Source organism: Trachypithecus francoisi, unplaced genomic scaffold, assembly GCF_009764315.1.
Source record: "Trachypithecus francoisi isolate TF-2019V2 unplaced genomic scaffold, Tfra_2.0 Contig01585, whole genome shotgun sequence".
NCBI classification, from domain to species: domain Eukaryota; kingdom Metazoa; phylum Chordata; class Mammalia; order Primates; family Cercopithecidae; genus Trachypithecus; species Trachypithecus francoisi.
Window position 1 is genome coordinate 6,048,318 of NW_022681444.1, and position 10,551 is coordinate 6,058,868.

The 10,551-nt window shown below is 52.9% G+C and overlaps 1 long non-coding RNA gene across 1 annotated transcript in view; it reads right to left on the reverse strand.

Moving 5' to 3' along the window:
- Positions 1-10,504, reverse strand: part of LOC117072399 — an 18,650-nt gene extending 8,146 nt beyond the window's left edge. The window contains exons 1-2 of the long non-coding RNA XR_004432784.1: positions 9,931-10,504; positions 87-280 (exon numbers count right to left, since the gene is read on the reverse strand). This is a non-coding gene — a long non-coding RNA (uncharacterized LOC117072399). The remainder of the gene's footprint in view (positions 1-86; positions 281-9,930) is intronic.
- Between the last annotated feature and the right edge of the window lie 47 nt (positions 10,505-10,551).

Consider the following 10,551-nt stretch of genomic DNA (forward strand, 5'->3'; position numbering starts at 1 on the left):
CCCAAGCCCACCCTGACCCCAGAGCCCTGCAGCCCCCATGCGGCCTACTCAATCCCCCATGCCAACCCCCCGGCCCATTCACCCACCTCATCTGTTCATTCACTCATCTAACTGAGGGTGCGGCAGGTAAGATGCCACAGCCCTGTCTCCAGTGTGCTGGTTCAGCTGGGGCAGTGCCCATGTCCGTCTGGAAAGGCGTTTCGCAGTGTGGGCTTGAAAGTCCAAACCACCTCTGTCACTCTAAGTGTGTGGCCTTGGGGAAATGACTCAGTCTCCTCACCTGTGAAATGGGATTCATCAGTTAAGAGGATTCAGAAGCTAAAAGTGTCATCACGAGTAAGGGGCTTGGGAGGAAATTCACCTCAGGGAGGACTCTGACTCTGCCTGAGGTGCATTTTCCCAGTTGTTTAGGGGTGGGAAAGATATGCAGGGGTGGGGGCTGCTGTGAGAGCCAAAGCAGGGCTGCCCGGCAGCCTGGACAGAGGCCAGGGAAGCTTCCTGGAACAGTCAACACAGCTGCCCTACCAGCAGTGCCAGTGGAGAGCCAGCTGTCTCCTAGGCCCCGATGGAGGAGTCACACCCAGGCTGGAAACTCACTGCCCAAGGGGAAGGGGTTCCAGCACAGCCCAGGGCGGTGGGCAGTGCAAGCCCCTGGGCCTTTATCTCCACTATGGGCTTTCTAAGGAAAGAACCAGAACTTAGAGGTTTTCAGTTACATGGCCAAGGTCTCACAGGAAGTAGAGGGGGCTGGAATGGAGCCCATGCCCTTCCTGCCACACCACCCTGCCTCCTGGTGCAGAAGGCGAGGGAAGCCAGAAAGCCTCCATTCCACGCATGCCTGCAGAGCTGCCTCGGCCACGCCCCAGGCCAGCAGCTGACAGTGCAGGCAGAGGGTGGCCAGGCTGAAAGCTGGGGTGCCCCCTGGGGGAGTGCACTTGGCAAGCCAGAGGAATCCAGTGCCTGTCTTGGGAGAATTTGAGATGCAGAGGCCGAACTGGAGTAGGGGGCCTTGCGGAGCGATGCTGCGTGGTCATGTGGCAGGTATAGCTGCCGTGCCTGAGTGTGATCAGCAGAGGGCGTGTGGAGCTTGGAGAATCCACTCCTGGCCCTTAGCCGAGGAAGGCATGGAGAGGCTGATTCCCACCTCACCCGGGAGCAGGTCCCCAACTTAGAGGACCCTGTGACAGGCCTCCGACGGCCTTTGGTCGGGTTTCCGAGGGCCTGGACTTGGTTGGCAGTGCGGCTTTGTGTTTTTAACCCTCAGTAGTGAGTTCTCCACAATGAGAAGGAGGAGCTCCCAGAGCGAGGCATTCCTTCCTCTAGGTTGAACACAGTCCCCGGAAGGCAGTATGCAGTGGTGGTGAAGAGCTCTGGCTCTGGAGTCGGACAGGCCTGCATCCAAATCCCAGCTCTACCACTTGCCAGGCTAAGCCTCAGTTTCCTCTCCTGTAAATGGAGGTCAGGGAATCCCTATCTTGGGATAGTCGTGAAAATTCAATGAGATCATGCACGAAAATCTCAGCACTGGGCCTGGTGCTGGTGTCTGCTCAATGCGTGGTAATTAAAAGAGAAAAGGGTGATATATTTAGATGTTAAAACCCCACTTAGACTAGGCTAAGTTTCCCACTTCTGCCCTGGACCCCACTGCAGCCCCTCCATGATGGACAGGGACTGGTGAGCCTGTGACCCCTTCAGCTCTCGGGTCTGCATCTGATCATACATACCTCAGCCATGGCCATGTGAGTTGTCTCCATGCATGCAGCAGGTGCTTAATACATGCTTGTGAAGTTAACTGACAAAAATAGCTACTGTTTCTCAGGCATTTCCTGACATGTATATAGTGCCCCACAGTTTACAGAGCACCTGTAAGTTCATCTAGGGAGCAAAATCTTTTTTTTTTTTTTTTTTTTTTTTTTGAGACAGAGTTTCGCTCTTGTTGCCCAGGCTGGAGTGCAATGGCACCACCTCGGCTCACCGCAACCTCCCATCTCCTGGTTTGAAGCGATTCTCCTGCCTCACCCTCCCAAGTAGCTGGGATTACGGGCATGTGCCACCACGCTGGGCTAATTTTGTATTTTTAGTAGAAACGGGGTTTTTCCATGTTGGTCAGGCTGGTCTCCAACTCCCGACCTCAGGTTATCCATCCACCTCGGCCTCCCAGAGTGCTGGGATTACAGGTGTGAACCACTGCGCCCGGCCCTATGCAGCAAATTCTAAAGGCCTACCCTGTGCAGGGAGGGCAGGGAACTGCCAAATGAGCAAGATAGAGACCTGGGTCCCAGATCTGCCCTCAGGGAGCCACCTTCTCCAGAGAGGGGGATGGTGGGTAAAGAAGCAAAGGCTGTGTGCTTAGCTACACCTAATCCAGCACCCAAGCTGGGCGTATCTTGGTCAGGGAGGGCTTTCAAGGAAGATTGTTCGAGATGGAGGCAGCAACCATGTATGCAGAGGTCTGGAAGTCCAGGGCCAATTGAAGAATGGCAGGCAGACCGGGCGCAGTGGCTCACACCTATATCCCAGCACCTTGGGAGGCCCAGGCGGGCAGATCACTTGAGTTCAGGAGTTCAGGACCAGCCTGGCTAACATGGTGAAACCCCATCTCTGTTAAAAACAAAAATTAGGCCGGGCGCAGTGGCTCACACCTGTAATCGCAGCACTTTGGGAGGCTGAGGCGGGCAGATCACAAGGTCAGAAGATCAAGACCGTCCTGTCTAACACGGTGAAACCCCATTTCTACTAAAAATACAAAAAATTGGCCGGGCGCGGTGGCTCAAACCTGTAATCCCAGCACTTTGGGAGGCTGAGACGGGTGGATCACGAGGTCGGGAGATCGAGACCATCCTGGGTAACACGTGAAACCCCGTCTCTACTAAAAATACAAAAAACTAGCCGGGCGAGGTGGCGGGCGCCTGTAGTCCCAGCTACTCCGGAGGCTGAGGCAGGAGAATGGCATAAACCCGGGAGGCGGAGCTTGCAGTGAGCTGAGATCTGGCCACTGCACTCCAGCCTGGGTGACAGAGCGAGACTCTGTCTCAAAAAAAAAAAAAAAAAATACAAAAAATTAGCCGGGCATGGTGGTGGGCGCCTGTAACCCCAGCTACTCAGGAGGCTGAGGCAGGAGAATCGCTTGAAACCCGGAAGGCAGAGGTTGCAGTGAGCTGAGCGCTCATGTCACTGCACTCCAGCCTGGGTGACAGAGCGAGACTCTGTCTCAAATAAATAAATACATAAATAAGGGCAGGCAGCGAGGCTGCAGGGTTGGGGAGAGGGGTTACAGTTGTTAGAATCCTTTGTGGGCTCTTCTATTTGCACACCTCCAGAGAGGAGCAAGCTTCCTTTGCAGGTCCGAGTATCAAGTCAGACCCACTTCCTTAGGTTCCCATTAATGGCCACAATGTATGGCGCACTTCTATGTGCCAGGCCCCGTGCAAAGCGCTTTAGGTGCATGATTTCATTAAATCCTATTCAAAGCCGGTACCTTTTTTTTTTTTTTAAATCCTCCTATTCAAAGTAGGTACTATCTTGTGTTTTGTTTTGTTTTCTTGAGATAGAGTTTTGCTCTTGTTGCCTAGGCTGGAGTACAGTGGCCCAATCTCAGCTCACTGCAATCTGCACCTCCGGGTTCAAACCATTCTCCTGTCTCAGACTCCCAAGTAGCTGGGATTACAGGCACCTGCCACCACGCCTGGCTAATTTTGTATTTTTAGTAGAGACAGGGTTTCACCATGTTGGTCAGGCTGGCCTCGAACTCCTGACCTCAAGTGATCCACCCGCCTCGGCCTCCGAAAGTGCTGAGATTACAGGCGTGAGCCACCGCACCTGGCCCAAAGCAGGTACTTTTTTTTTTTTTTTTTTGAGACGGAGTCTCGCTCTGTCACCCAGGCTGGAGTGCAGTGGCCGGATCTCAGCTCACTGCAAGCTCTGCCTCCTGGGTTCACGCCATTCTCCTGCCTCAGCCTCCCGAGTAGCTGGGACTACAGGCGCCCGCCACCTCGCCCGGCTAGTTTTTTGTATTTTTTAGTAGAGACGGGGTTTCACCGTGTTAGCCAGGATGGTCTCGATCTCCTGACCTCGTGATCCACCCGTCTCGGCCTCCCAGAGTGCTGGGATTACAGGCTTGAGCCACCGCGCCTGGCCAGCAGGTACATTTTTATCCCCATTTCACAGATGAGGAATCTGAGGCTCAGAGAGGCAAAGTCTCTCCAAAGACCACAGAGCTTGTGAATGGCAGAGCTGGGAGGAAAGTCCCCTTCCCTGAGACTCAGTGTTCCCATCTGCAAATTCTCTGCTCCTCCAGGAGAGGCTGGAAGGGGCCAGCCTCGCGCGCTCCCGGAGGTCCAGCCGCCCTCCGGACAGGCAAGTGGCTACCCAGGCCACTGCGTGGTGTATCACTTTCAGTTCCTGGGAAGAAGGTTAAATACCTCCGAGGGGCCCATTGAGGCTGTGGCAGCAAAGGAGGGGGTGACCGAGTGACTTTCAAGGGGCCTGAAATGCGTAGCCAGCCCCTCCCCCCGAGGAGGGGGCCCTGCTTCCTCCTGGTCTAATGATATTCTGGGCTCAGCCCTCGTCTTTGGCGGCAGTTTAACCCGAGCCGGGGCGGATTTCTTTCTCACTGATCTCAGCTTGACACCCAATTAGCACAAGAATGGGAGGAGGAAGCCTGCGAGAGGCGCCTCCCAGCCTCCCGGGGCGCGCGAGGGGAGCAGGCGGGAAGACAAAGGACAGCAGGCAGGGGGGCACCCGCGCCCTCGCCTCCCCCACCTACCCCGCCATTGTCTCCCTACGAGCTTCAGAGAGGATGGAGGCCTACGCCCAGGCTGGCTGGGCTGCTGGAGGGAACAGGGAATGGGGCCCAAGCCCCTGTTTTGTGTGGACCCAAAGGGAAAGCATTTGGGTGAGGCTAGTCCAAGGGGAGGCAGTAAGGTCAGTGCATAGGGGCAGGGATCCCGAGGGTACTAAAGCCTGGGGCTGAGGCCTTATGGATGCTCAGGCAAGCCACCGGTTCGGAGTCTTGGTGCTCTAGTCTTGGTGCTCTCATCTGAAAAGGGGATCGTGAAGAGTCCCTGTGAGGAGGCAATTAGGGAGTGCTTGTCATGCACCTGGCAGGTGCAAAGTGGGCGTGCAATAAATACTCTTTGAAAGATTATGGGTGTTACGCTAATATTGTTACTAACTAAAGGGTGGAGTGGAGTAGGCTTGGGTCGGAAGGAAGGACTTTTATCAGTGACAGCTGGGCATCCAGAGTGGGCTGGCTAACCCAAAGAGCTCACCAATCTCTGGGCTCTGCCAGGAGAAGCTGGAGGACCACCTGGGAGATTCTAGTAGGCAGGGAGTGTCGCATAGACTCCCAACACCTCCTTCAGACTTGGGCTTCCATGTGACTTCCTCTGGGAAGCCTTCGGGGACCCCAGGACTAGGTTGGGGACCTCCTCTGGTTCCCACAGGCCCCATGTTCTCCCTAGCATGGATTGCTCTGTGTCTTTTATGGTTCCCTCTATGTGGTCTCCTTAAATATCAGCCCCAGGAGGCAAGGAGACCCACAGGTTTTGGGGTTTTGTTTTGTTTTGAGATGGAGCCTGGCTCTGTCGCCCAGGCTGGAGTGCAATGGCGCAATCTCGGTTCGCTGCAACCTCCCCTTCCAGGGGTCAAGCGATTCTCCTGCCTCAGCCTCCTGAGTAGCTGGGATTACAGGTGTGCTCCACCACACCTGGCTAATTTTGTATTTTTAGTAAAGATGGGGTTTTGCCATGTCCAGTCTGGTCTCGAACTCCTGACCTCAAGTCATCCACCCACCTCTGCCTCCCAAAGTGCTGGGATTACAGGCGTAAGCCATGACACGTGGCCTACCAACAGGTTTTGTTCATCATTGTGTTCCCAGCAGCAACACTGGCCCTGGTGTGTAATAGGTTCTCAGTGAATGTTTGTCAGGTGGATGAAGCTCTTCAAATGCTCCCAAGTGCTCCATTCCAGCTCTGGGAGGCAGCTTCCAGGTCAGAGGACACTGAGGTGGGTTGGAATCAGAGGCTGTAAAAGGGCTCTGTATGCCTTCTAGGTAGGTCCTTAGCTTGTTGGCAAAGGGAAGCCATTAAGTGACTTTGAGCAGGGGACTGATATCACTCATTCATTTACTCATTCAGCAAGCTCTTGGCAAACCCCTGTAGAGTTCTGCACTACCTGCTATAATCAAAGATGAATCAGGAAAAGTCTCTGCCCAGAAGGAGCTTAGATTCCAGCAGCAGAATCTTAGAATATGTTTGCAGAGAAGACCTTAGGAGATCATTTGGTTTCAAACCTCTTCACAGAATAGGGAAGCTGAGTTCCACAGAGGGGTGGGTCACATGGCATGGTGAGGGTGAAGCCTTTCTGTGTACCACAGGAGTCCTCTGCTTTCCGAGGACCAGGGCAGTGTCTCATTTGTCCTTGTTTTATAGGAATAGGGCCTGGCACATTGAAGGGGCTCAAAGCTGTCCATGGAGTTGATGTGTACAATGAAGCCAAGGCCAGAGGAGGCGGGAGGCAGGCAGGCCAGAGAGGAAGCAGGTGCAGGTGAGGTGATGAGCTAGGGGGTTGGGGAGGCATGCCAGATTAGAAGAGAGACTCAGCCAGGCACAGTGGATCATGCCTGTAATCCCAGCACTTTGGGAGGCTGAGGTGGGCAGATCAGGAGGTCAGAAGATCGAGACTATCCTGGCTAACATAGTGAAACCCCGTCTCTACTAAAAATACAAAAAATTAGTCGGGTGTGGTGGCGGGCGCCTGTAGTCCCAGCTATTCAGGAGGCTGAGGCAAGAGAATGGTGTGAACCCGGGAGGCAAAGCTTGCAGTGAGCTGAGATCGCACCACTGCACTCCAGCCTGGGTGACAGAGCGAGACTCCGTCTCAAAAAAAAGGGAGACTCATCCAAATTTGGTGACTGTTTCCATATGAGAGAGGGAAAATTAGGATAATTTGGGTGTTTACTTGGGTGTTTTGGTGGGTGGTAGTGGTATTCCTGAGATGGGGAACACAGAGAGAACCTGTTTTGTTTTGTTTGTTTTGAGATGGAGTCTAGCTCTCTTGTTGCGCCACTGCACTCCAGACTCCCGGGTTGAAGCAGTTCTGCTTCAGCCTCCCAAGTAGCTGGGATTACAGGTGTGCACCACCACGTCCGACTAATTTTTGTATTTTTAGTAGAGACGGGTTTCACCATATTGGCCAGGTTGGTCTTGAACTCCTGACCTCAGGTGATCCATCTGCCTCGCCTCCCAAAGTGCTGGGATTACAGGCGTGAGCCACTGCGCCCGGCTGAGAGAACCTGTTTTAGGAAAGAGGCACTGTGCCAAGAACTTATTCAGTCCTCACTACAACCCTATGGGGTTGGGATGTTGTTATTCCCATTTTACAGATGTGGAAACTGAGGCGCAAAGCTGTTAAGGGACTTGCCCAAAGACACAGCTAGAAAGTAGTAGGACCTAGATATATTAATTTTTAATTTTAATTTTTATTTGAGACAGTCTCACTCTGTCGCCCAGGGCTGGAGTGCAGTGGTGTAATCTCAGCTCACTGCAACCTCCGCCTCCCAGGTTCAAGCAATTCTTGTGCCTCAGCCTCCCGAGTAGCTGGGACTACAGGTGTGCGCTACCATGCCTGGCTAATTTTTATATTTTTGGTAGAGATGGGGTTTCATCATGCTGCCCTGGCTGGTTTTGAACTCCTGGCCTCAAGCAATCCATCCACCTTGGCCTCCCAAAGTGCTGGGATTACAGGCGTGAGCCACTGTGCCTGGCCAGGACCTGGATATAAAGCTGGTAGTTGCACTCCTAGATCTTTACAAAAAAAATTTTTTTTAATTAAAAATTATTTGGCCAGGCCAGGCTAGGCACAGTGGCTCACACCTGTAATCTCAGCACTTTGGGAGGCCAAGGCAAGCGGATCACCAGGTCAGGAGTTCAAGACCAGCCTGGCCAATATGGTGAAACCCTCTCTCTACTAGAAGTACAAAAATTACCCAGGATGGTGGCACACGTCTGTAGTCCCAGATACTCGGGAAGCTGAGGCAGAAGACTCTCTTGAACCTGGGAGGCAGAGGTTGCAGTGAGCCAAAATCATGCCACTGCACTCCAGCCTGGGTGAGAAAGCAAGAGTCTGTCTCAAAAAAAAATTTTTTTTGGCCAAATGTGGTACCTCACACCTGTAATCCCATCACTTTGGGAGGCCAAGACCGGCAGATTGCTTGAGCCCAGGAGTTTGAGAGTAGCCTGGGCAACATAGTGAAACCCTGTCTCTACAAAAAAAAATTGTTTTTAATTAGCCAGGCATGGTGGACTCAAAGGAAGGAAGGACTTTTTTTTTTTTTGAGACGGAGTCTGGCTCTGTCGCCCAGGCTGGAGTGCAGTGGCCGGATCTCAGCTCACTGCAAACTCCGCCTCCCAGGTTCACGCCATTCTCCTGCCTCCGCCTCCCAAGTAGCTGGGACTACAGGCGCCCGCCTCGTCGCCCGGCTAGGTTTTTGTATTCTTTAGTAGAGACGGGGTTTCACCGTATTAGCCAGGATGGTCTCGATCTCCTGACCTTGTGATCCGCCCGTCTCGGCCTCCCAAAGTGCTGGGATTACAGGCTTGAGCCACCGCGGCCAGCCGGAAGGAAGGACTTTATCAGTGCCTGTGGTCTCAGCTACACCAGAGTCTGAGGCAGGAGGATCCCTTGAGTCTAAGAGTTCAAGATTACAGTGAGCTGTGGTCATGCCATGGCACTCCAGAGTCTCACTCTGTCACCCAGGCCGAGTGCAACAGCATGATCATGGCTCACTGCAGCCTTGACCTCCAGGCTCAGGTGATCCTCCCCTCTTAGCCTCCCGAGTAGCTGGGACAGGCACACTCCACCATGCCTGGCTTACTTTTTATGAAATATTTATAGACATAGGGTCTTGCTGTGTTGCCCAGGCTGGTCTCAAACTCCTAGCCTGAAGCAGTCCTCTTGCCTTGGCCTCCCAAAGCACTGGGATTACAGGTGTGAGTCACCACACCCATCCCACCTGAACTCCTAGATCTTAACTATTACATTATTCTGCCCTTAACCACTAGGCTACACCATCACCCTCTACCAATGCTGAGTTCAGTTTTGGAAGTGTTGGTGTTTAGATACCCACAGGACATCTACTTCATTCCGTTTCTTATTTTTTTTTTTAGAATCTCTGTCGCCCAGGCTGGAGTGCAGTGGCAAAATCTTGGCTTACTGCAACCTCTGCTGCTTCCTGGATTTGAGGGATTCTCCTGCCTCCGCCTCCGGAGTAGCTGGGATTACAGAAGACTGCCACCATGCCTGGCTAATTTTTGTATTTTTAGTAGAGACAGGGTTTCACCATGTTGGCTAGGCTGGTCTCGAACTCCTAACCTCGTGATCCGCCTGTCTTGGCCTCTCAAAGTGCTAGCATTACAGGCATGAGCCACCGTGCCTGGCCAACTTCATTCCATTTCTGCCCTGGGCTTTTTTTTTTTTTTTTTTTTTGAGACAGTCTCGCCCTGTCACCAGGCTGGAGTGCAGTGGCTCAATGTTGGCTCACCGCCACCTCCACCTCCCGGGTTCAAGCAATTCTTCTGCCTCAGCCTCCCGAGTAGCTGGGATTACAGGCACGCACCACCACATCCAGCTAATTTTTGAATTTTTTTAGTAAAGACAGGGTTTCACCATGTTGGCCAGGATGGTCTTGATCTCTTGACCTCGTGATCCGCCCGCTTCAGCCTCCTAAAGTGCTGGGATTACAGGCGTGAGCTACCGCACCCGGCCTGCCCTGGGCTTTTGCAACTGGGCTCTTGTCTCTTTCCTTATTCCCCTCAAATCATCCTCCACATTGCAGCCAGAAATGATGTTTCAAAACACAATTCTAAAATGCCACTGTCTCCCAAAACCCTTCAGTAGTCTCCCACTGCTCCTAGAGACTGAAATGTTTACCTGCTTACAAGGCAGAGGTTAGCCCCTGCCCACCTTTGCAGTTCCATCTCTAGACGGATGAAAGGCTCCCTAACTTCCACTTTCCTCTCCGTTCCAGCATGTTCCCACTCAGAGCCTCTGGGCCTTTTGTCCTCACTGGAATGCTCCTAGAGGTTTCTCTCCCCTCACAGCCACCTGGTTGACTCAGGCTTTAGAGCTCAGCAAGTCCAGTCTACTCAGTTTTCCTTTTGAAGTTCCTATAACTTCAGTTCCTTTCTTGAGGTTGTACATGTCTTAGTATTAGCATGCTTATTTGGTTACAGTTAGTCTCCCCGCTAGACTGTGAGTGCCCTAAATAGGGCAGGAACCTTGCCCATCCCCTTTACCACTAGCACCCATCAAAATGCCTGGCACAGGGAGGCAATGAACAGCTGTCGAACGAGTGATATCCAAATCGACAGCAAAGGAAGCGGCTGGATAGCGAGTCGTCCGCTCAGGAGAGATTCTGGGTCGGAAATAAAGATCTGGGAGTCACTTATAATTCAAACCAGACGAGTGGATGGGCTCGCCCATGCGGTGTGTAGACTGAAGAGATGCTGGGGACTCTCCTCCGCCTGCTTGTGGTCCCGTACAAGGCGCTTC